The 26,088-nt window shown below is 36.5% G+C and overlaps 1 protein-coding gene across 6 annotated transcripts in view; it reads right to left on the bottom strand.

The window, feature by feature from the left end:
• The window catches only part of LOC150076142 (serine/threonine-protein kinase SIK2-like), a 362,913-nt gene that overhangs the window by 133,094 nt on the left and 203,731 nt on the right, over positions 1–26,088 (bottom strand). The gene's annotated exons all lie outside the window — the stretch shown is intronic.

Below are 26,088 nucleotides of genomic sequence, written 5' to 3'. Positions count from 1 at the left end.
CATGTATGCTTGCGTGTACACCAATGCTAGAAGTTAAGTAAATAAATTTGATGAATTTGTGGTATTGCTCAAAACATCAAAGGCAGATATTGTTGGGATTTCAGAGACGTGGTGTCACACAGATATAAGGAATGCAGACCTGGAATTTGGGGAGTACAACGTCTACAGAAAGGATAGACAGGATAGGAAGGGAGGAGGGGTTATACTATTAGTTAAGAAACACATAAAATCCAAGGAAGTGAAGCCAGTCAACATCACTGGACAGTGCAGTGTCGAGTCAGTTTGGTGTGACATAAGCATTGGGAGATAAAAATTGAGAGTAGGAGTGTGCTATAGGCCTAATGACTCTGATGAGTATAATAAGAAACTGTACAGGGAAATAGAGTGGGCCAGTACATCAGAGAATCTTATAATGGGGAATTTTAAATTTCCAGATATTGACTGGAATTTGGGGGCTGGTCACTCACACACTAGCAAGGCTTTTGTGGATTTATTGGATGATTGTTTTCTACATCAGCATGTTCGGGAGGCAACTAGAGGGGTTTTTTTTTTTTTTTTTTGATTTGGTAGTTGTTGGCACATCGGCTTCTGTGGCCATATTGCACATCCCAAGGTTTTTGCAGTACAGCTAGGCCTCGCATAACGCGAGTTCGATTAACGCGACATTCAGTTAACGCTATTTGAAAAATGATAACACTTTTCACTTTACACGATGCAAATTTCCGGTTAACGCGATCTTTTTTTTTTTTTTTTTTTTATGCGATAGTTGAAAAAGATTTGAATCGCGCTTTATGCTTACCGTGAGTTGTACGGTCAATAAACAAACGTTTGCCTGCTGCCCGCGTCGGTGTGTTCCATCAACCATCGTAAGAAAACGTGTTTTTCTCCTGCTAATTAAAGTCAATGCAAATTGCATTTAAAAATTCAAATTTTTAAATGAACCAGATGAAAATGTTACCGCGAAGGAGATAACGGTAAAAGATGACGATGAAAGAGATAACGATGAAATCTGGATGGAGATAACGATGAAATCTTTCGTATCGCATAGAACCTCAAACAAAAGGTTTGATGTTCTCTGCGATATTTATTTCGCCAGGGCCCAGAGAAGATTGTTGTCGGCTATCGGAAATTGATTGATGAAGAGAAAGTCAACACTGTTCAAATATTTTCGCAACAGTAATTTCTTAATTGTGTATTTTATGTCAGAGGTTCCCAAAGTTTCTCGGTTCACGGCGCCTTTAATGACTCAGTAATTTTTTTCAAGGCGCACCCAGACCAAAAGAAATACCTAACAGTTTCGTTTAGTAGTTAGGTCCAAACAACTTAATAAGAAATGCTGAAACTGTGAACTACCTCGAGCTAGTAGTTTGCGCGGTGTCCGACAGATGTCGAGTATCGCTGTGTTTCCCTCGAAAATTTAAAATATTCCGCGGCGCACAGTTTAAGAACCGCTGTTTTATGCAATAAACATTTAATTCCATAATTATTTTCATTATTTTTTACATTATATACAGTTAAAAAGTTATTTAAAAGGTATTTTTAAAATTCTTTATGGACATTCCAGAAGGTCAAGGACCAATTATAATTTTTCCTATTGGTTATGATATTCGATTAACGCGTTTCCATTTTGCGCGATGCGCTCACGGGACAAATTAATCTCGTTAATCGAGGCCTGCCTGTACTTTGATCCAAGCCCCAGGCGGGAATCGAACCCGCGACCTTTGGGTTGCCGGGCAGGTACTTTACCCACTCGGCTAGCTCGGTCGGCTGCAACTAGAGGGAGTAATACTCTTGATTTGATTATCAGTAGTGATTCTTCATGCATTAAGAATCTGCAGATAAATGAACCACTAGGTGGCAGTGATCACAGTGTGCTGAACTTTGATTTACTCAAAGAGGTAACTACCATTAGGGGTAAAGGGAAGGGTTATTGCTTTCGTAAAGGAGACTATGATGGACTGAGACAGTATTTAAATTCTATAAAGTGGGACCAACTGATGATGTTACCAACAGCAAATTCAAAATGGGAAGCATTCAAAGAACTTATCTTGGAATCTACTAGGCTTTACATACCAACTAAGAAATATTGTTCAAGGTTTAGGCCTAAATGGATGTCAGATGAACTAATGAGACATATGGCAGAGAAGAAAAATGCATGGGATACATACAAATTAACACGTGACACAGAAGCCTATGATAGATACAAGTTGATCTGTAACCAAGTTACAAAGGAAGTTAGGCAGGCGAAGGCAGATTACGAGAAATCTTTGGCAAGGGATGCAAAGAAAACAGTAAAGAGTTCTTTACTTATGTAAACTCTAGAAGGAAGGGGATGAATCAGATTGGTCCACTTGATATCGATGGGTCAACTGTTGATGATCCTGCTCAGGTAGCTAACAAACTAAATGAATATTTTGCATCGACATTCACACATGAGGAGTTATTCAGGAATGGGGAATGCCAGAGGTGTTTTCAAATCTGGAAGTAAGCTAGAGAATCTTGTAATAACTGAGAGTAAAGTGGAGGAGAAATTGTTGAAGATAAACACAAGAAAGGCACCTGGGGGGGGGGGATCTATCCAGTTATATTAAAGGAGGCAGCAAAGGAAGTAAGCAAACCCTTAGCCATAATTATGAGAGCTTCCTTGGACTCAGGGGAGGTACCCACAGACTATAGATGTGCAAATGTGACCCCAATTCACAAAGGAGGATCAAAGGCTGACACAAGTAATTATAGACCTGTGAGTTTAACTTCTGTTCCAGGAAAATTAATGGAGGCACTGGTTAAAGAAGCGCTGCAGGATCATCTAGACAAGACTTCAGTTATAGCTCGGACACAGCATGGTTTTGTCAAGGGGAAGTCTTGCCTGACCAATTTGACTAGATACTATGATGCAGTCATAAAAGAACTGGATGCACTTTGATATTATATACTTGGATTTTAGAAAGGCTTTTGATACTGTTGCACATGGAAGACTGCTGCACAAATTGGAGCAGTGTGGCATTGGAGGCAAATTGCTGCTATGGATAAAGGGGTGGTTGAGGGGTGAAGACAGAGAGTGGTAATCAAAGGACACTGCTCATCATGGACTAATGTTATTAGTGGAGTCCCTCAGGTTTCAGTGTTGGGTCCATTGTTGTTTTCTGTATTTATGAATGATACTGATGATGGTATATCAAGCTTAATGTCCAAGTTTGCAGACGATACGAAGTTTGGCAGGGTTGTCAAGGACACTACTGACACTATGCTACTGCAACAGGATCTGGAAAGGTTGAGCAGATGGGCTGAGAGGTGGCAAATGAAGTTTAACATTGACAAATGTAAAGTACTACATATGGGAAACAGCAACCCCAGAGCAACGCATCAACTCCGTGGTACTACACTGACAGTGGTAGAGAATGAAAGGGACCTGGGGGTGGTTGTGCAGACAGATATGAAGTTCTCTGAGCAGTGCAGACGGGCTGCAAGAGTAGCTCATGGTGTATTATCAATGATATATAGGAATTATTCCCTTGTATAAGGCAATGGTCAGGCCACACCTAGAGTACTGTATACAGGTCTGGAGGCCTCATTTCAAAAAGGATGTAGGGCTGCTGGAACGAGTACAGAGAAGGGCAACAAGATTAGTGAATGGAACAAAGGGGTGCTCTTACGAAGAAAGGCTTAAGTTTTCCAAATTACAGTGTCCGGAGACTAGGCACCAGCGAGGTGATCTGATAGAGGTGTATAAAGCCTTGAATAGTTTGAGCATGCTCAGTGCTGATGGGATTCTTCCTCTTGCTCAGAATAATCACCTGAGAGGGCATAAATTCAAATTGAGGAAAGACAGATGTAGGATAGACGTGCGGAAATTTGCCTTTAGCCAGCAGGTGGTTTGTTGGTGGAATAGACTTCCATCCCTTGTCGTGGAAGTTGATAGCCTAAATAAGTTTAAGGCTCAGCTGGACAGATATTTTGAATGAACAGAGGGGTGAAGTGGAAGTGGTTTTTTTTGGCTGATGCTGCATAAGCTTGCTTTCTTGCATCAAATGCCTCTACTAATGCTAATACTACATGAACACTCACTAACCTACATAAATCTGGCCTTTACAGAGTTTTGTATTCATCACACCTGAAACCCCCAGAGCAGCATTACAAATAAGACAGGATAGGAAGGGAGGAGGGGTTATGCTATTAGTTAAAAAACACATAAAATCCAAGGAAGTGAAGCCAGTTGACATCGCTGGACAGTGCAGTGTTGAGTCAGTTTTGTGTGACATAAGCATAGGTAAATCAAAATTGAGAGTAGGAGTGTGCTATAGGCCTAATGACTCTGATGAGTATAATAAGATACTGCACAGGGAAATAGAATGGGCCAGTAAATCAGAGAGTCTTATAATGGGGGATTTTAATTTCCCAGATATTGACTGGAATTTGTGGGTTGGTCACTCACACACTAGCAAGGCTTTTGTGGATTTATTGGATGATTGTTTTCTACACCAGCATGTTCGGGAGGCAACTAGAGGGGTTTTTTTTTAGGAGTAATAGAGGGAGTAATACTCTTGATCTGATTATCAGTAGTGATTCTTCGTGCATTAGGAATCTGCAGATAAATGAACCACTGGGTGGCAGTGATCACAGTGTGCTGAAGTGGGATTTACTCAAGGAGGTAACTACCATCAGAGGTAAAGGGAAGGGTTTTTGCTTTCGTAAAGGCGACTATGCTGGTCTGAGACAGTATTTAAATTCTATACAGTGGGACCAACTGATGATGTTACCAACAGCAAATTCAAAATGGGAAGCATTCAAGGAACTAATCTTGGAAGCTACCAGGCTTTACATACCAACCAAGAAATATTGTTCAAAGTTCAGGCCTAAATGGTTGTCAGATGAACTAATGAGACATATGGCAGAGAAGAAAAATGCATGGGATACATACAAATTAATGGGTGACGTGGAAGCCTATGATAGATATAAGTTGGTCTGTAACCAAGTCACAAAGGAGATTAGGCAGGCAAAGGCAGATTATGAGAAATCCTTGGCAAAGGATGCAAAGAAAAACAGAAAAGAGTTCTTTACCTATTTAAACTCAAGAAGGAAAGGGATGAATCAGATTGGTCCACTGGATGTTGATGGTTCAACAGTTGAGGATCCAGCTCAGGTGGCTAACAATCTAAACGAGTATTTTGCATCTACATTCACACATGAGGAGTTATTCAGGAAGGGGAATGTCGTAGGTGAAGTAAACATTGGCAGTGAGCTAGATGATTTTCTAATAACTGAGAGGAAAGTGGAGGAGAAATTGTTGAGGATAAACATAAAAAAGGCACCCGGGGTGGATGGGATCTATCCAGTTATATTAAAGGAGGCAGCAAAGGAAGTAAGCAAACCCCTAGCCATAATTATGAGAGCTTCTTTGGACTCAGGGGAGGTACCCATGGACTGGAGATGTGCAAATGTAACCCCAATTCACAAAGGAGGATCAAAGGCTGACACAAGTAATTATAGACCTGTTAGTTTAACTTCGGTTCCAGGAAAATTAATGGAGGCACTGGTTAAAGAAGCACTGCAGGATCATCTGGACAAGAATTCAGTTATAGCTCAGACACAGCATGGGTTTGTTAAGGGCAGGTCTTGTCTGACCAATTTGATTGGATACTATGATGTAGTCACAAAAGAACTGGATGCAGGGAATAACTTTGATATTATATATTTGGGTCTTAGAAAGGCTTTTGATACTGTTGTGCATGGAAGACTGCTGCACAAATTGGAGAAGTGTGGCATTCGAGGCAAATTGCTGCTATGGATAAAGGGATGGTTGAGTGGCAGAAGACAGAGAGTGGTAATCAATGGACACTGCTCAACGTGGACTAATGTTATTAGTGGAGTTCCTCAGGGTTCAGTGTTGGGTCCATTGTTGTTTTCTGTATTTATAAATGATATTGATGATGGTGTATCAGGCTTAATGTCCAAGTTTGCAGACGATACAAAGGTTGGCAGGGTTGTTAAGGACACTACTGATACTATGCTGCTGCAACAGGATCTGGAAAGGTTGAGCAGATGGGCTGAGAGGTGGCAAATGAAGTTTAACATTGACAAATGTAAAGTACTACATATGGGAAACAGTAACCCCAGATCAACGTATCAACTCTGTGGTACTACGCTGACAGTGGTAGAGAATGAAAAGGACCTGGGGGTAATTGTGCAGGCAGATATGAAGTTCTCTGAGCAGTGCAGACGAGCTGCAAGAGTAGCTCATGGTGTCTTGTCAATGATATACAGGAATTTTTCTAGCAGGGACAGGGATGTGATTATTCCCTTGTATAAGGCATTGGTCAGGCCACACCTAGAGTACTGTATACAGGTCTGGAGGCCTCATTTCAAGAAGGATGTAGAGCTGCTGGAACGAGTACAGAGAAGGGCAACAAGATTAGTTAATGGAACAAAGGGTTGCTCTTACGAAGAAAGGCTTAAGTTTTGCAAATTACAGAGCCTGGAGACTAGGCATCGCCGAGGTGATCTGATAGAGGTGTACAAGGCTTTGAATGGCTTGAGCATGCTCAATGCCGATGGGATTCTTCCTCTTGCTCAGAATAATCACCTGAGAGGGCATAAATTCAAATTGAGGAAGGACGGATGTCGGATAGATGTGCGGAAATTCGCCTTTAGCCAGCGTGCAGTTAGTTTGTGGAATAGACTTCCATCGCTTGTTGTTGAAGTTGATAGCCTAAACAAATTTAAGGCTCAGCTGGACAGGTATTTCGAACGAATTGAGGGGTGAAATGGGAGTAGTGGTTGTTTTTTTTTTTTTTTTTTTGGCTGATGCTGAATAAGCCTGCTTTCTTGCATCATATGCCTCTACTAATGCTAATGCTAATGCTAATGCTAATAACCCTATACACTATGTTCTAAATAATTCCAGAACTAGGGATCATAGATTTAAACTACAGGGCTTGAGGTTTAGATTAGATTGCAAGAAGTTTTCTTTTAGCCAGCGAGTTGTTGATAGCTGAAACAAGTCGCCCTCTCAGGTAGTTGTAGCTGACAGTTTGAATAAATTGAAAAGTCTACTGGATACTTACCTGTATGAGAAGGGAAGCATATAATTTTGGTGAAGGGAAAGAAGGCCAACACGAGAACCACAGCAAACTACAGGAAACGTATCAGACAAACTTGTTTGTTGCTACTGCAGCTTCTCCCTGCATTCTTGGTAAATAGATGGTGCATGTTATCGGTAGCAGCAATACACAGACTCTCACTACCACAGCTCCGTGATGAATGCTCCGTAAACAAATGATGCGTGCTATTGATCTGGAGCAGAAGTCGAAACGATATATTGATTGATATGTAGGCATGACAAATGATGTACTGATTGGTGCGTGTACACAACAGATGACAACATCAGAGCACTAAGTGATTGACTGATGTTATAATATGCATATATATAAAAAATATTTCTTTCTTTTCCTATTATTTCCTAACCTTTAAGGTCAGGTTGGGAAAAATAAAGAAATATTTCCTTTTTTCCTAACCTAACCTTAAAAACATATGCTCACACACCAGTCATTATATCGCCTGTCACACCTATGTGTCAACACATGCACACCAATAATTTGAACCATATGATGTTATAGTCTGTTATGTTAACACACTAATCATAACATCGTCTGTCATGCCTACATGGCAATCAATATATCGTTCTGCACTTCTGCTCTGGAACAAAACAACACACATTGTCTGTTTACTGAATGAGCAGCACTAAAATGCGGTAGCAGCAAATCAGTTTGTTCATTAAGTTTCCCATAGTTTGCCATGGTACTTGTGTTGGCTTTCTTTACCTTAGTTGTGATTTCTTAACTGCTTAGAGTTTTTTTTTTTTCTTGCCAGTGCAGCAAAAGCCTGTGAATTCCTTGCACTATATGGCAGATACTATTACCTAGTACTAAAATACAAAATGAAATATCAGACCCCTTTTACATCAAAACAGGATTAAAATAGGGTGACACATTTTCACCTCTGCTCTTTATTATTATTAGCCATATGGTGCAAGGAAGCCTGAGGCTTATGCTGCACCAGCCAAAAAAAATTCCCAAGTTACCGTGAGAAAGAGAGATTGAGAGAGAGAGAAGTAGAAAAGAATCACCAAGAAAGAGAAGAATGATGATATCCAGCTCAGGACCCTGGGTGTGCCAAGCCCATACTCACTAGATGTGAGCCCCTGGGGTTGTTGACTTTGGTAAAAGTGATAAGAAAAGAGGAATAGACAGAGAAAGGAATACACCTGATTAGACTACACTAGGCTTTCACATATGCACCTGGCCACTCCCTAAACAATCAATCAGAGAACAGATCACAATCATTCAAAAATAGAATTCTAAGAAAGATCTTTGAACCAAACAAATATCTTTCAACAAATATCTTCTTTCATCTTCTCAACCTCCATGCATAGTAATAAGTACTATAGGTTCTATTACCTCCTGTGTTTGGGATTTCTTGAAAAAAAAAAAAAAAAATGCAGATGACATATGCCTGGTCAGTGATGATATACAGAGCTTCATCTCTAATTTAATAGTATTGGAAAAAGAAGCTAATCTCTTTGGCCTAAAATAAAGAACAATAAATCAAAACACTGTAAACTAAGTAAAAATAAGAATAAAGAGAACCACAACATCAACAATGGAAATAAAACAGTCAAGCGTCAAGTACTTGGCATTCTGAATGATTGCAATAATATCACAGAAGAACTTAATTCTAGGATTCAGAGTGGAAATATTATGCTTTTATGTGGTTAAAAAAAATCCTAACTTCAAAACAAGTATCTCGGAACTTGAAGACAAAGATTTACAGAATAATAATACTACCTACTATAATCTATGGATGTGAAACCTGGCCACTCCCTAAACAATCAGAGAACAGATCACAATCATTTGAAAATAGAATTCTAAGAACAATCTTTGAACCAAAACAATGCTAGAGAATGGAGAAGGCTACATAACAATGAACTAAAGGAGAAATAAAAAAGTGAAAGCATAATTCAAATCATAAAGGTTAGAAAGTTGAGATGGGCTGAGCATGCTATCCATACTGATGACAGAAGACATCCATCAAATTCTCACAGGAATCCCAAATGGGAAAAGGAAAGCTGGCAGATGGGAGGATGGTATAAAAAAAGATATTAGTGTAATTTTCGGAGGAGAGATGAACTAGACAGAGTTTGCGCATAATAGAGAAATCTGGAATTTAGCTGTCAAGGTGGTAGAGGACCTTAGCAGCCCAAGCACCATGGAGTAAGTAAGCAAGTAAGAAAGTTAAATTAAAAATATTTCAGAAGTTGAGCAGATAACAAAAATTAAGTTGCTACTGAAACTTAAGAATTTAAACTTACAAAACATCTGACAAGAATTAACTTTATTAAAGTAAGAAATTAAAAATAAAATTAAATATAACATAATAACTTTACAAAATTGTAGAAATTAAATGTATAAACTTACGGAAATTAAATTTATAATATTACAGAAATTAAGCCAATCCTTATGTCTTAACCCAAACCAGGCATAATACACAAGCATTCAAATATGTCTATGGTCTATGATTGACAACCACAAAACAGATGGCAATATTACTTCCAAATTTCATGTCTCTAGTAACCTTTGCTCAAATTAATTCTGATTTTCATGTGTGCTCATATAAAATGAGCACTCTGTATTATGAGGTTGTTACAAAAGAAATGAATGCAAAGAATAATTTTGAAATTATATATTTAGACTTTAGCCCCTCCCACAAATTGTTCCAGTTCTTTTGTAACAACTGGAACAATCGCTATTTGTGGAAAGGCACTACAATGGATAAAAGGTTGGTTAAATGGTAGAAGGAAGCAAAGGGTAGTTATAAATAGCAATTCAACACAAGGTATTAGTAATTAGCATTAGTATTAATATTAACAGTGGCAAAAGATGCAAGAAAGCAAGCTTATACAGCAACAGTCAGGGGAAAAAAAAAAAAAAAACCCTACTCACATCATCTGTCTGCCCCTCAAATAACTTCTCCAATCCTTGTTTAAATTTATTCAAATTGCCAACTTCTGTAACACCAAATGAAAGTTTGTTCCAAATAATCAAGTATTCTCTGGCTGGAAGCAAATTTTCATACATCTATCCTGCAGCCATCCATTTTCAATATAAGTGTCAATACAATACAAGCAAGAATAAGGATACCCCTAGCATTTAGCTTACTCACACCATTTAAAGACTTTAAACAGTTCAATTGGCTCTCCTTGCAGGTGTCTACTTTCCAGAGGCTATGATTTACAGAGTGTAGATTCAAGCACTGAACTAGGCAGTTAATTGCTTTATGGGTCCCTGTTTTAATTCTTCCAAGGAAATCAAAACCCTTTTCTTCAAGTTCACATATTTGCCTATTAGAACTGAATATGTGCTAAATCTCCTCATACTATTTGTATCCAGAACACAAAAAGCCATCCTCCTTGGATGTATCATGTCCCACTACTGATGGCTTTACAAATATTATAAAACCCTGATTCGTGGTGAATTGCCCATGGCAGTTTTCTCCCAATCCACAACATTCCTGCTACTTTGATCTCTTTCTTTGCTGCTTTAGTCTGAGGCATGATTTTAGTTTCTATTTAAATTAAACATCACACTAAAGTAAAAATTATGTAAGTACAATAATAATGTTATACTATTCCCAGGTTATGTGGCAGTAGTGGGATGTTATAAAATCACATTAGTATTTATTATAAATTTATGGGACGCCTCCGTAGCCAGGTGGGAAGGAGCAGCAGTGTGTAGCACACGCTTCTTGATTAGACCGGGGTTCAAGCCCGTCACCACCAAATACAGAGGATGCGGAAAGGTCAGGGAATGACCACCACATATCCCGGAGCAATATGGCCTTAGTTGCTAATGCTCCTAAAAACCAAATAACAAATAACAAACAACAAAAATAAGTTATAAATTTATAGTTTATATTCAGTTTTAATAGGCAAATACGTGAGCTTGAAGAAAAGGGTCCTTGGAAGAATTAAAACAGGGACACATAAAGCAGTTAACTGCCTAGTTCAGTGCTTGAGCCTACAGACTGAATAAAAACTCTTCTAATATTAATAATACTCCTATGGAATTATATAAATAAATATCGAATGTTTATGCCATTTTTATATCAATACAATGAACAATGGCAGCAGAATTCTCTCCTACTTCAACCAGTTTAACTATTGAACCGTTCAAATTTTGCACCTGAGGCAAGTGTCTCAGTTATGGCAGTCATCCCAGCTCTAAATAGCATAATAGTAAATTCATATTAACTAATAATATATGACTTGCATCATTAACATATAATACACTATTGGGATAGATGATGATGTTTGGTAACTCAAATTGAATCAGTGTCTTGGTCACAATCTTATTTTTAGTCATATATCTAGTTCAACACCCATTCTCTTTCTGTTTTTAGTTTTCTTAAAAACTAAAGATGAAAATACAGATTCAGTGAGATAATTAGTTATAAAGGGTATTTTACTGCTTCAGTCAAGTGTTCTGGACATTTAGATCCCACTGTAGCCAGAAATCTGTTAGGCTGATTTGATTAAGCAAATGTAAAATGACATCTTCTTCATGTTTTCTTCACAAATGGGTTCATAATCCACGAGATGTGACATTTCTTTATAACTTGCAAGAGATTTATTCATCACAAGGAATGAATCATACATACCCTGTAACATTACTGGACTTCAATTTTGCCTTGAGCACTGAATGTATTTATATTCTTCCCTTTAAGCTTAAATTAAGCATATTTAGAATGCTAAAAATATCAACTACATATGCTATTTGATCAACCACATAATCATTGAAATGTTTAAGATCAAAAACAGAATCCTTTAGGAAGGGAAATTTTCCATCAGAAATATTCTCGCTTCTTCACATAATTTTAAAAGTCTACTTAAATCTTTCCCCCATGAAAGTCAGTGAACTTCAAAAGCAGGTGTGTGTATTCACTGCCCATCTGTTTACACAAAATACTGAAAATTTGTGAATTCATTGGTCCAGATTTAATATAATTAATAATTTTAACATCTTCAGCAAGTGTTGCTTTAAGAATAGGTTCCGTACCTTTTGTATCTGAATGCAACAGTGAGTCCATATCACGGCAGGAGATACAGCTTGAACAAGTGCAACAAGGCCAGAATGCTTCTCCAACAGGGAATGGCTTCATCAGTACTTAGGTCAACACATTTGGTCCATTCAATGCTGTTCTCCTTAATAAACTCATTAAGTAAGTTGAATATTTCTTCAGCAGTAGTTTGAGCGGGCAAGAATCTACAAAATAAAAAAGTCTTCATGACAAAGCCACTATATTCATATCAAATGAATGCTAGTATGTTTGCATTATCAGCTACATGGGTGCTTTTGTCTAATTGCAATGCAACACTTTAGACATTTTTCATTCTCTCTCTTATCTTGGAGTTTTGAATATTATCTTGACTGACAGTGAGTGAAAAGTCAATTGGAAAACCCACACACTTCAACAAATGGATGCCAGCCAGATTCTTCCATGATGAAAAACCAGAGAGTATAATAATTGGAAGCACTGCCATAAAACGTAAAGAGCATTCAATAATTGGAGAGAGAGAGAGAGATGCTGCTGCTCATTTTAAATTCTTGTTTTTCAGCATTTGCATATGATTATTTAAAATAGGCTTAATGATTTCTGGAATTTTCAGTGGAAGGATTTCAAAGAAAACACTTTTGTTGAAGAGTATTAGGAGTTTAAGCTGTGTGGACTGAGTAGACAAAGAACATAACATTGCTGAAATTGTTTGGGGTCTCAAAGACCCCAGGCACATCCCTCTGAGTTAAGGAAGAATAGTTGCAGACTGGATATATATATATAAAAAAATTCTTTTGGCCAAAGGATCATTAATTGTTGGTACACCTAAAATCATACACACTAGACAGCATATATGATTTTAAGGAGACCGGTTGGACAGACAACTGAATGAAACCAGGTGACTCTTTTGTTTAATTAAAGGCTGATGCTACATAAGAATGGCATTTGTGAATCAATTTGCCTTTATTATACTAATACTAAATTTGTGATCAAAAGTGAAGCAGAGAATCCATCCATGATCCATTGAAGTACCAGCCATATAGAAGGTACTTTATATAATTACTGCCATTCCACACTTGTGTGTCAAAAAAAAAAAAAAAAAAAAAAAAAAAGCCCAGGTTTGAATTCCATAGAAATGGGAGTAATTTTTATGAGCTTTTTTCACACTATAGGTAAATTAGTTGGTCACAGGCAAACCAACTACAAAATACATGTAATTTATAAACATCGTTCTGCATTAGAATTTAAAATACTGTATATTCAAAATTCTAGTCTCTCTCACATTCTAACCTTCAGAATAATGAAGGTTGGAATGTGATAATACCAAGGATCTTTGAGTTGAAAATCACAATTACTATAATTCAGATTTTTATATACCGAACAAGATAAAGTCCACGAAATACTGATAATTAGAATTCAGTTTTTTTTTTTTTTTTTTTTATCTTGTGTAGTGAAAGTCTATATATTATAGATTGTCCATTGTGGCATTTTTGGTTTTGGCACAAAGGTTACAGAAGACTCTCAAAGTGACCACCTAATGTTTGTTGTTTGTTATATGGTTTTAGGAGCATTAGCAACTAGGGCCATATTGCTCCGGACCACTTAATGACAAATAAATCTGCACAGATTAGGGTAATGGAATAAGCAACTTATCAAAAGGTAAAAAAAAGCTTTGTTTACACTTTGGAACAGAAAATGGTGGGAGGAATATACTGAAAGTTGTTGGAAAATAGTTAAACATAGTTAAACCTATGTTTAAATGAAATAATACAGATAAAGAAATACACAAAATGCTACCAATTTAAAGAATTAATTGATATGAATAATTTTTTTTTAACATGCTGACTTAATAGACAAAAAAAAAGGTAAAATCACTAAAGATATAAAATAACATAACAGAATAGATCATACATTTTGTTATCATAACTTGACTTCAGATTTGAATTATATTCTGCAAATTATTACTGGATTTTGAATTATCTCTGACTACGTCACATTTTGTTTCTGATGCTTTTGGTAAAAAAGCATGCTAATTCTTATGTTAAAATGAAATGTGGTTTCCCTTATTTTTTTTATATTCTCTAATTGTATTTGACAGTGATTATCTAATTACTGTTATAGTAATTTTTTGCTGTATTCATATTAGTAAGACCAAACTACAAAAGGAATAAACTTTTCTGCATAAGAAAATTGCAGCATTATTTGTAATTAGTATTAGTAATGGCCACATGGTGCAAGGAAGCCTATGACTTATGCTGCACCTGCCAAAAAAAAAAAGAAAAAAAGAAGAAGAAAATAATAATAAGAACAAAATTTTAAAAAATAAATAATTAATAAAAGAAAAGGAATTAGACAACTTACGCATTTCTCTTCTCCTGTAACTATCCAGCTGACCTTTGAATTTCCCCAAACTGTCAGCCTCTACAACCCATCTTCTTCTTCTTCTTTTTAGTCATTACTGTCCCACTGCTGGACAAAGGCCTCTCCCAAAATCTTCCATCTTTTTCTGTTCCATGTTGTGGTTGGCCAGTTTCCTCCTACAAACTCCTTCAACTTTTTGCACCATCTCCTTTTTTCTCAACCTCTGTTTCCTTCCAGTGGTATCCATTCAGTTGCAGCTTTACTCCATCTATTATCTTCTTTTCTCATAATATGACCTGCCCATTTCCACTTTAGATGTCTTGCTTCCACTATAACGTCCTTTATATCAGTTCTTTTATGTAATTCCTCATTTCTAACTCTATCTTTGCATGACAGGCCCAACATGTTTCTTTCCATTGCTCTTTGTCCTACTTGTAATTTTCTTTCTTGTATCTTAGTAAGGGATCAGGTTTGTGCTCCATAGTTAAGTATAGGATTTATACATATATTTAAGAGCTTTCTTTTTAGACAAACCGACAATTCTCCCTTCATATAGTCACCAAGCTCCAGTATTTTTTCCAGCCGTTTTTCACCCTCATATTGGTCTCGTGTCTGGCAATCGTGAAAAGTTAGAATTTTTCCCAGTTACGTGAACTGATTAACAAATTCAAGAGGTGTGTTGTCGAAATTTATAATGGGATGCTGTTGGTAATTTGTCATGATTTTTGTCTTTTCAAGATTGATGCCTAAGCAGGCAGTTGCACTTACCTTCCTTAATTCGTCTAGAATTTCTTGCAATGTGCATCTTCTGAGAATAAAACAATATCATAGGCAAATCTTAGATGGCTTAGTTTCTTTTACAAGATTTTAATTCCTCTGTTTTCCCAATTTGATTTCTGAAAATATACTCTAGTGTAGCTGTAAATAGTTTTGGTGAGATTTGGTTGCCTTGTTTAACTCATCTTTTGATCTGGAATTTCTCTCCCAATCTATCCAATTTTATTTGAGCTGAGCTGTCCTTATAGATTTGCTGCAGTAGGGTAATGTATTCTGTTGGGATATTCTGTTGCTGTAGGGCCTCGAAGAGTACTCTGTGGTTCACAGAGTCAAAAGCTTTGGTCAAAAGAGTCAAAAGCCTGGCATTCATTGATAATGAATGCCAGGTAAAGTATCTTGATGTATTCCTGGGATTTCTCTATCATTTGATTTAAAGTGTTTAGGTGGTCAGTCACTGAAAAGCCCTTTCTGAATCCAGCTTGGTCCACAGGTTGAGTCTCATCCAGCAAGCAGGAAATACATTCTTGAATTATTTTGATAAATACTTTAATTTTGCAAAATCAGGCTTATAGGGCGGTAATTGGCAATATCTGATTTACGGCCTTTCTTATGGAGAAATACAAATTTGTATTATGTGAGACATTAGCCACCGTGCTGGTAAGCTGTTTGTTTGCAGTATATTATTGTAAAGAAGTTTTAAATATGGAAGTATTTCTTTATATCCAAATTTTATCACTTCCACTGTAATGCCATCTGGACCTGGACTTTTATTGTTTTTTTAAATTCTTTAGTGGATGCTGTATTTCTGTCTCTGTTATTGGTAGAATTTCAATTTCTCTTGCTTCTTTTGTCCGATAATTTTTGTGAGTATCAGCCTCAACACTGGAGGTCTTGTCAGTGTACAGTTTCTTATAAAATTTGTAGCTATTTCAATAACTGCTTTTCTTCCTGTTTGAGCAATGCCATTTTCATTTCATAGGCATTGAATCCATTTTCTGCCTGGAGCAGCACCACTTATTGCCCATTTTGTAGATGCATTATTTTCAAGTGCCTCTTGTATCCTTTAAGCATTTCTTCTGCGTATGAAGTTTCGTATAGTTCTTTTGGTTAATTTGTCCATTTCAATGAATTCTGTTTTCTGTCTTGAACTCACAAATCAGTTTGCCTTGAGGATTTCTCTTTTCTTGATCATATATCTCTAATATCTTGTGATAGTTTGGTAGTATTATTTGACTTTTTAAGTTATCCTGAAGCTTGCACTTCGGTTTCATCTACCTTGTCACACAGCTGTTGGACTCCAAGGTCACTCAGAGAAGAACAACCCTAAACAACCTATGTAGGTAACTTATTCCAGTAATTTATAACTTGCTGGCTAAAATAAAACTTCCTGCAATCCAGTCTAACCATCTCCCCCGTAACTTGAATTTATGGCCTCTAGTTCTACAATCATTTATAACCGTGAAAATTTCATCCTCATTCATTTTACATTTGCCGATCAGAGCCTTAAACACCTCAATCAAGTCTTCTCTAAGGTGCCTAGTTTCCAAGCTGTGCAACTCACACATTTAGTCTTTCCTCATATGGACACCCTTTGGCCGATCTCACCAGGCAAGTTACCAGTCTTTGGACCCTTACATGAAATTCAATGTCATTTTTTAGGTATACTTGAACACAGTATTCCAAGTGTGGTCTAACAATAACCTTATATAATGGAATCATGATGTCCTTATCTCTACCAGTAAATGTTCAAGAAATTATGGTCATGTCTGACCATATCGTAACACCCAAGCCCATTTCTACTGGCTTCAGCTCAACTCCACCAAGTGTATAAGTTATTTTGGGGTTACTGTTCCCCAGGTGTAATGACTTTACTGGATTAAAGCATAGCTGCCATTTTTCTGACCATCCCTGAAGTCTATCTAAGTTACTCTGAAGAAGTTCTGCCTGGCGGTGATCATTAACTACTTTACCAATCTTTACATCATCTGCAAATTTAGACCTCACACCCTCTATCCCTTCATCAATGTCATTTAAGAAAATCAAAAACAACAGTGGTCCCAATACTCATCTCTGGGGAACTCCACTTTTTACATTTACCCAAACTGAGGAATAACCATTTATCACAACCCTCTGCCTCCTGGCCCAAAGCCATCCTGCTATCCATCTAAGGATTTTACCTGCGATTCCAACCTGTTCCACTTATAAAGTAACAGTCCATGTGGAACTGAGCCACATGCTTTGCTGAAATCTAAATAAAAATAGCTAACCAGATTTGTTAACCATGATTTTTCCTTTACAAACCATGCTACATATCTTTCAGAATTCCATTTCTATCTTAAATGATCCTGAATTCAACCCTTGATCATTGCCTCCATGATTTTCCCTACTACTGAAGTTATACTGACTGGCCAGTAATTTCCCAATTCATTCTTAGAACCACCTTTATGTATTGGAGATACATTGGTACTTTTCCAATCTAACGGAATCACTCCCAAGTCCAGTGATGCTCTCATAATTAGCCTCAATGGTTCTATGCACTCACTTGCCACCTCCCTTAAGATTATAAGGTATATGCCGTCAACCCCAGGAGCCTTACTTTCAGTCTGTAGGTTCGAAATTTTTTCATTAAATAATCATGTGAAATTTCAATATCATTAATTACATATTTTTCAACTTTGCTCCCATAATTTCTCATTGATGTAAAAGGTTTTTCTTCTGTAAATATCAATGTAAAGTAACTGTTTAGTTTATCTGCAACATCAGCTGGGGTATCTAATACTATCCTATGTCCATTACATAAGGGTCTGATCTGGTTTGTCCTTTTCTTCTTTGCATTTATATATGCGAAGAATTCCTTATCCCCACTCTTTGCGCCAGTGATTTCTCATAATCTGCCTCTGCTAGCCTAACCTTTTCCTTGGCACTATTAGAGATCACTTTGTAGCTGTTATCAGCTTCAGTACTTTTTATCGCTCTGTACCTTTTCCATGCCATCTTTTTCTCCTGAAGTAATCTGGCAACTTCATTATTCATCCAACTTGGAATCCTCCTTGTGGAATATTTTTTTAATGGTATATATGCTTTCAAGGCTTTTGTGATTAATGTTTTAAAGGTATACGATATTTCAATTGCATTTGCTCTCTATGTGTGTAGGGCGCCTCCGTAGCCAGGTGGGAAGGAGCAGCAGTGCGTAGCACATGCTTCTTGATTAGACCGGGGTTCGAGTCCGTCACCATCAAATACGGAGGATGCGGAAAGATCAGGGAATGACCACCGCATATCCCGGAGCAATATGGCCTTAGTTGCTAATGCTCCTAAAATCCAAATAACAAACAATAACAAGCTCTCTATGTGATATCTACCCAGTTAACAGCGGCCATGTAGCACCTTAAGGCATCATAATTTTCTTTTCTGAAATTATAACCCATTCCTTTGCCTTTAACTACTGCTACCTCTCTCTCTCTCTCTCTCTTCATCGTCCACTGTAGAACTCCATGATCACTTCCTGCTACTGGTTCCTGTACTGTCAGTCTTATGTAATGTGGTTCATGGGTAATGATAAGGTCTAGAGTATTCTTTTCCTTAGTACTTTCCCTGACATGTTTATACAAATAGCAATCATCTAGTTGATTTAAAAATGTTGTCCCCCATGTGGAGTTTCCTTCCCATTTGCTCCAATCAATTAGAGGCAAATTAAAATTGCCCATAATAAGATATTTACACTTACTTGCCCATTCCATTCCCATTTCGCATTTAGAGGCTCTCATCATAATCTTCACAATCACCTGGCCTGTGGATTACTTCCACTCTCATTATACCTTTGCTTCCAACAATCTCACACCATACATATTCTATACTAGCATGCAAAATATCTGAATCCAGGAAAGCTTTTGTTGCACTCGGGCTGCTTTTGATAAGAAGCATGACCCTACCACCCCTACTATATTTAATTAGTGATTTTAAAAGACCAAAAAAAAAAAAAACATGTTTCATAATACAATAACAATAGGAATTTTATTTTAAATTTGTAGTCTTAAAATTATTTTAATATTACTGCTACTTAAATAATTTAAGAAATATCTAAGCATCAGAAGTAGTAGACTTAACTGAAGTCATATCTTTAAATATTCAAACACTTAATCTGAATATTACAATGTTTGCATTTCCAGTGTTCAATTTTCAAATTATTTCATTCCCCACAACGAAATATATCCAAGCAACTTTTAATATTGTATGACTACCAGTTGGAAATTATGTAGAGTGCTCCCACTATTCAGAAAAATAAGCCTTTAGAATACTGAGTTGCTTACAATAGTGTCTTATGTGCATATTGCATTTTTTTATTATTGTTTCTTAGCAAAAATTTCAATTGTGATGCAATGGTTACATGAAGTAGCTAACTGCCATAAATTATTATGAAGAGAATTAAATTATTTGCAATTTCTATGCACTATGTACTAATCCAGCTAACCCGGATTAGTACATAATCCAGTCAACTGGATTATGTACCAATCCAGTGACCTCATAAAGGCCAGTTGACCTTTGAAGAAATTCAAAGATCAACGAGATAATTACCTTCATGAGGAGGGAAGTGCATAATTTGTTGTTGTTTCTTATCTTTTTTTTTTTTTTTTTCCACTGGTGCATCAGAAGCCTGTGGCTTCCTTGCAATGTTTGGCTAATACTAAGGCTCTTGCAGCTAATGGCACATACTAGTAATTTTGAGGGAGGTGCACTGAACCATTAAGATAAATTAGGAGGGCATCACTGGACTTGAGAGAGATTCCTTTTGGACTGGAGAAGTGCCAAAGTACCACCACTTCCTAAACGTGATTCTAGGAGCGAAGTGAGTACCAAAAGTGAAGTATCATGGAGGCAATGACAAAGAGTGCAATACAGGGCCATTTAGATAGAAATGGAATGTTGAAGGATACACAAAATGACTCTGTTATGGGAAAATCATGTTTAAATTAATTAGCTATTGTGATACAAAACAGATAGATGTAAGAAATAATTTCAACATTGTTTATTTGGATTTTAGCAAAGCATTTGACTCAAGTCCATCATGAGAGGTTACTGTGTAAATTGGAATATGCTGGTATCACAGGTAAAATTCTAAGTGGCTGCAAGGCCACTTAGAATTTAGAATTGCCACTTAGAATGCCAGTGGGTTGTCATTTACAGTTGCCCTTCAGATTGGTCTAATGTTAAGAGTGATGCCCAAGGATCAGTTCTAGAACCACTATTGTTTATAATTTTTATAAATAAAATCGATGAAGGGATGAAGAGGGTATCATAAAAATTTGCAGATGATGTGAAAATTGGTAGAACCATTAATGATCAGTGCCAAGCAGTACTCCTTCTGGATGACTGGATAAGCTTCAAGAATAGTTAAAAAACTAGCATCTACTAGTAATAGTATTAGTAGTAGCAAATTATGCAAGAAAGCAAGCTTACAACAGCATCAGCCAAAAAAAAAAAAAAAAAAATATCCCATTTCACCTATCCATCGACTCAAACAGTTTGTCTAGGCTTCATTAAATTTATTCAAGGTGTGCGTGCACTTCCACAACAACTGAGAGAAAATGTGTTCCGGCAATCAACCACCTGCTGACTAAAGGCACTTCAGCACATCTATTCTGCAACCTCCTTCTTCAATTTGAATTTATGTTCCCTCATGTGTGCAGTCTGAGCAAGAAGTAGACTCCCAATTAGCATTGAGCTTGCTCAATCCATTCAAAGCCTTAAATGCTCAGTCAGATCACCTCAGAAGGTGCCTAGTTTCCAGACATTGCAATTTGCAGAACTGAGTGCACCTGTATGCAGTACTCAAGATGTGGCCTGACCATTGCCTTATACAGTGGGATAATCATCTCCTTATTTGCTGTAAAAAGTATGCAGTGTTCTTGCATTGGTCACTTGTTTGCACACTGTGAATATCTGATGCAAATTTTAACAGCTATTATTCTCCATTCTGTCAATTGCCACCAAGGGCTTTGATAAGCTATTTCCAACCCTGTTTCTCCATTGCTAGTTCATCGAGCTGATCCCATAATTGCATTACTCTCTCCTTTTCAATTGTTTTCTTCTGAATTGTGTTCCATCTACTTTTTTTTTTCTATCATTGAATCCCCAGTTTGCCACTATTCTTGTGTGTGGTACTGTCCATAAGTCTTCTTAAAATATGTTCCAACCATTTCCATCTTTTTTTTGTTTTATAAAGTGTGAGACATATTGTTGTTCAAAGTTCTGTCTTTTTTTCTGTTTGTTCTGCTTTTTTCTGTCTGACGTACACTTATTATTTTTCTTAAACTTCTATTCTCTCACCAGTCCACCCTGCTTTCTTCTGTTTTACTCATTGCCATATTTCTGCTGCACAGGTAAGTATTGTTCTAACTAAAATATTAAATATTTCCATTTTTGTTTTAAGATGTATCGCTTGTTTTCCATATTTTATTCAATCTACTAAAAATTCCAGATACTATTCCTTTTATTTTGTTTATATCCAAATCAATTACACTTTAATGTATATTACTGCCTAGATATATGAAACTATCAAATATATAAAATTATTTCCAAAATTATATTTTCTCTTTATATATATATTACTATCTAAGGCCTCCGTAGCCAAGTGGTCAGGAGCGGTAGTGCAGTAGCACACGCTCTTTGAGTAGACCGGGGTTCAAGCCCCTGACTGCTGAATACAGTCGATCTGTCAACCCGCACTGGACCAGCGTGGCAGATTATGGTCCATTTCCCTCAGCATGAATTGTTGAGGAGGCTTCCATCCTGCAGTGGGTTGATAATTTTTTTTTTTACTATCCAAGTACATAAAATTATAAATTTCCTCTATATGCTCTCAGTCTATGTATAGCTCTCTAGAATCATTATAATCTATGTATAGTTCTCTAGAATCATTTACATTTATATTAATCATTATTTTAGGTTTATTTGTATTTATTTGTATTTAAAGGAATCATACCGCGAATAATTTGGGCAACTGAGATGAGCAGTAGTTGAATCAACCGATAACGGAGATTCTCTATTAGAAAAAGTGCAATGGGTTTGGCAGACTGCAAGTGGAAATGGACATCGTTGAGATTATAAGTGAGATCACGTATATTTGTGAAATGAACTAGAGAGTATTTGGGAGGTTTAGATCTTTTCACAGATAGGCTTACTCTATTAGTTTGACAATTCGTAGTGTATTCAATAGTAAGAAAAAGTGGGGGGGGGGGGGGGAACATGCTGTTGTTGTTTGTTATTTCGTTTTTAGGAGCATTAGCAACTAAGGTCATAATGCTCCGGGATATGTGGTGGTCATTCCCTGACCTTTCCGCATCCTCCATATTTGGTGGTGAAGGAGGACATGCTGTATAAAGTAATGAAATGTTTGGATATGGCATACACATGGTAAGAATATACCCAGATCCTTGACATAACGTGGCCTCGACAACCCCCCCCCCCCCGCATACTCTACTCGGACTCCCTCCAGTCACCATCTGGCAGAGTAGAGGTAGCAAGATTATACACTAGCTAATCCGGAAGCCTCCTAAAGAGTTACCAATAGGTTCGGTCCAGTGTACTAACTAGCGGCAGACCTGCGAACACCGATTTACATCCTTACCCTCGAAATGTAAGGAAGATTGGATCTCGCCATGATGTTTGTCATAACCTTAAAAGTCATCAGTGATACTGCATGATGGAAGAGATGAGGAAGGGTTGACCGGAACTTAGCTCTGGAAACTAAACATGGGTTCCACCACTTCAAGTCTGCAATAAGCAAAGTGGTGGTATTGCACTGGTTGATGAGGAGGCATGTGGTTATACAAGTGATTGACATTATAAAAATATACAAATGGTTGAACTGGCATATGTATCAAAGAGGGAAAAAAACATGAAAATCTGTACATACCCGAGAAAACTGTATTCAACGTTATTGAAAATTTTGTTAAAGAAGCATTAAATGATAAACCGAGCAAAGCAATCAAGCAAGCAACAAAGTGTGGAAACAGGATTTTCGATATGATTCATAAAAAGGATTGAAAGTCAAACAAAAGGTAAACATTTTCCAAGTTCTTATTGCCCAAGAAACATTGTAAAAAAAACTTATACAAGTTTTTCATTTATTAGTTTTTAATCCAAGTTATTCTTCAGACCAATTTGATCACAAAGCCATAAGATGAACAATACAGGATTTTTATATTTATTATAAAAAAGTACTAACTACACCTAAATTAATCCCAGTATTAAAACAAAAATAAAATTTCAATTGACATAGAGAAACATGAAGAAAAATTCTTGATGATATGGGATTTTGTTGAAAGATACCTCAAAATAGACAAAAGGTTTTAATGGAAAGAAATACCAAGAAATACTAACATGAAATAAGGTTTGTGTTTCCTAAAATTCATAATTAAAGCATAATATCTATTTCTAATTCCAAAAAGTTTTATTTCTTATTTTTATATTCAAGTATAGTAACGGGCATTTGCATACCAACAAAAAAAAAACTTCTTCCATAGGAGAAGTGAAACACTTTTTTCTTTTTTTTTGCTGAAAAATATCAGTCAGCTAAACTTTGAATATCCCATTACTCTTTGCCTTAATTTATTCCAACAGTTAACAGCTCACTGGATAAAGGAATTAACAAGATGAATCAATGTGTTGAACTACCTTGGGTTTAGGCTGCCCAGGGTACCAGATAATTTGCTGATACTCATTGGTCTACACTTTCTCCAGTGAATGTGAGATTCCCCCCCCCCCTGTTTTTAGGGCAGTAAGAGTTGTAGAACAGAGGTTTTTAAGGTTGGCCACAGTACAAGCATGGTTGTGCCCACCTCACTGTGGTGTAGATAGGCACTGGGCAGGCTTTCCAGGTGATCATCTTGTGGCAAAATGGCCAGAAACAACTAAACAATGCAACAACATACACACTGCACAGACATAACATTACATATATCTTTTACACAGTTCTGTATTCATCACAGTGTACTAAGATGTTGCTGAACTGATATTTGGGTGCCACCATACATAAGATAATATACATGTCTACATGTCTATAATGTGTTGAACTTACTTCCCAATTCAGATAATAGAAACATCTGATTTGGTCATGCACAGAGAGATTGAAGGGACAATCTAGCATGAGTAAGCAGTAAATGCCAGGTCATTTAACTGTACATCTAACTTAGCATGAGTAAGCAGTAAATGCCAGGTCATTTAACTGTACATCTAACTTATCATTTAACCATTTGTGTAAATAAGCATTTATTTTTATTGATACTTTAACTCTACCGGTGTTCTAAAAACTGCTATTCAATTTGTAATGGAATCCTAGACTTAATTATTTCAGCCCACTGGTACAGCAGAAGAAAGCTATCCTCGCTAGATAGTTCTAAAACAAGGATTTTAAGTCGAAGCCTGTCTCTGTAGCACTTTTATTCACTCTCAATCAATATTCAAGTAGGACAGTTTTTGTAAAATTTTGATTCCATTATATGGTGTTAAGGAAGTGGGTAGTTCAAATACATTTAAAGAAGAGTTAAACAAATTATTAGACAGATGAACAAATAATATGGGAGTTGGTTTTTTTTTGGTTTTTTTTGTTTTGTTTTGGCTGATGTCATATAAGTTTGTTTACTTGCATTATATGCCTCCACTAATACTAATATATCAGCACAAATAAAAATAATTGTAACTTGAGAACCAAACATCACTGGGCAATTATAGCAGTATTTTACCCAACTTGTTTATTGATGTCAATAATTTTAAAGACAAGCAAAGTACTATCTTAGAAATGGGCAGTTAAATAAATTTAAAGAATGACTGGACAAATTATTACAGGGGATGAATAAATAATGTGAGTAGTCTGGTTTTATTCATTTATTATTTTGGCTGATGCTGTATAAACTTGCTTCCTTGCATCATATGATACTACTACTAGTAATTATATCAGTATAATTAGTAATTATACTGATATAATTACTAGTAATATATAGTATACAAATTAAAACAATTAGAAACTTATGGCTAAATATCAAAGGACAACTATGGCAGTCTTTTAACCAATTTTAAAGGTGAGCAAAGTGCTACCTTAGAAGATGTAAAATAAACTGAAGATTACTTTAGCCTTCTATGTACTTTGTGGATGGCTAAAACAGTGCTTCATATTTTAAACAAATAACAAGAGTGGCATTTCAGTGATGTTATATGTAAAAAGTAGTTCTTTTCAGGGAGGATTATGGTTAAAGAAATATGATTATTTTGAATATTGAAAACAAAAAAACATTAACCCATTGCAGCTTAAATCTCTTATAGCCATATAGGACAAGACAGCCTTGTTTTGCTAATTTATTTCACAGCCTATATATCTTTTTCCATATTAAAAAAAATCTCAAAATGTTTACTTTTTCTCTACTCATATCCTTAGGTCACACTTATTTTCTTTGTCAGGGTATATAATGTATTCTTGTTAGAATGTTCTACTTCCATAGTTTTACTGACTACATTATTTGACTCTGAAGTACATGTGAAAGCTATGCAACTTGCTTTAACAACAGCAGATGCCACGTTACTAGTGGCATGTGTAATCATATATAAGAAGCAAATAAGGTGCTAGGAAGGACACCTAGTTATTTTTAAGGAAGCTACAAAAGACACCAGTAAGCCCTTAATTATGGTTATGAAAATGTCAGTAAGCCCTTAATTACAATTCTGAATGTAGTTGCATCACTAGGTTCAGGTAAAGTCCCTATGGCCTGAAAGAGTGCAAATATCTCTCTAGTTCAAAGGGCAATTCATATAGGTAACTACAACCCAATAAAGTCTAATTTTGTGGTAGGA

This window comes from Mastigoproctus giganteus, chromosome 13 (assembly GCF_048544385.1).
Source record: "Mastigoproctus giganteus isolate SK-2022 chromosome 13, ASM4854438v1, whole genome shotgun sequence".
Lineage (NCBI taxonomy): Eukaryota > Metazoa > Arthropoda > Arachnida > Uropygi > Thelyphonidae > Mastigoproctus > Mastigoproctus giganteus.
Note: the sequence above shows the minus strand (reverse complement) of the source record. Positions and strands in the feature narration are given on the sequence as shown.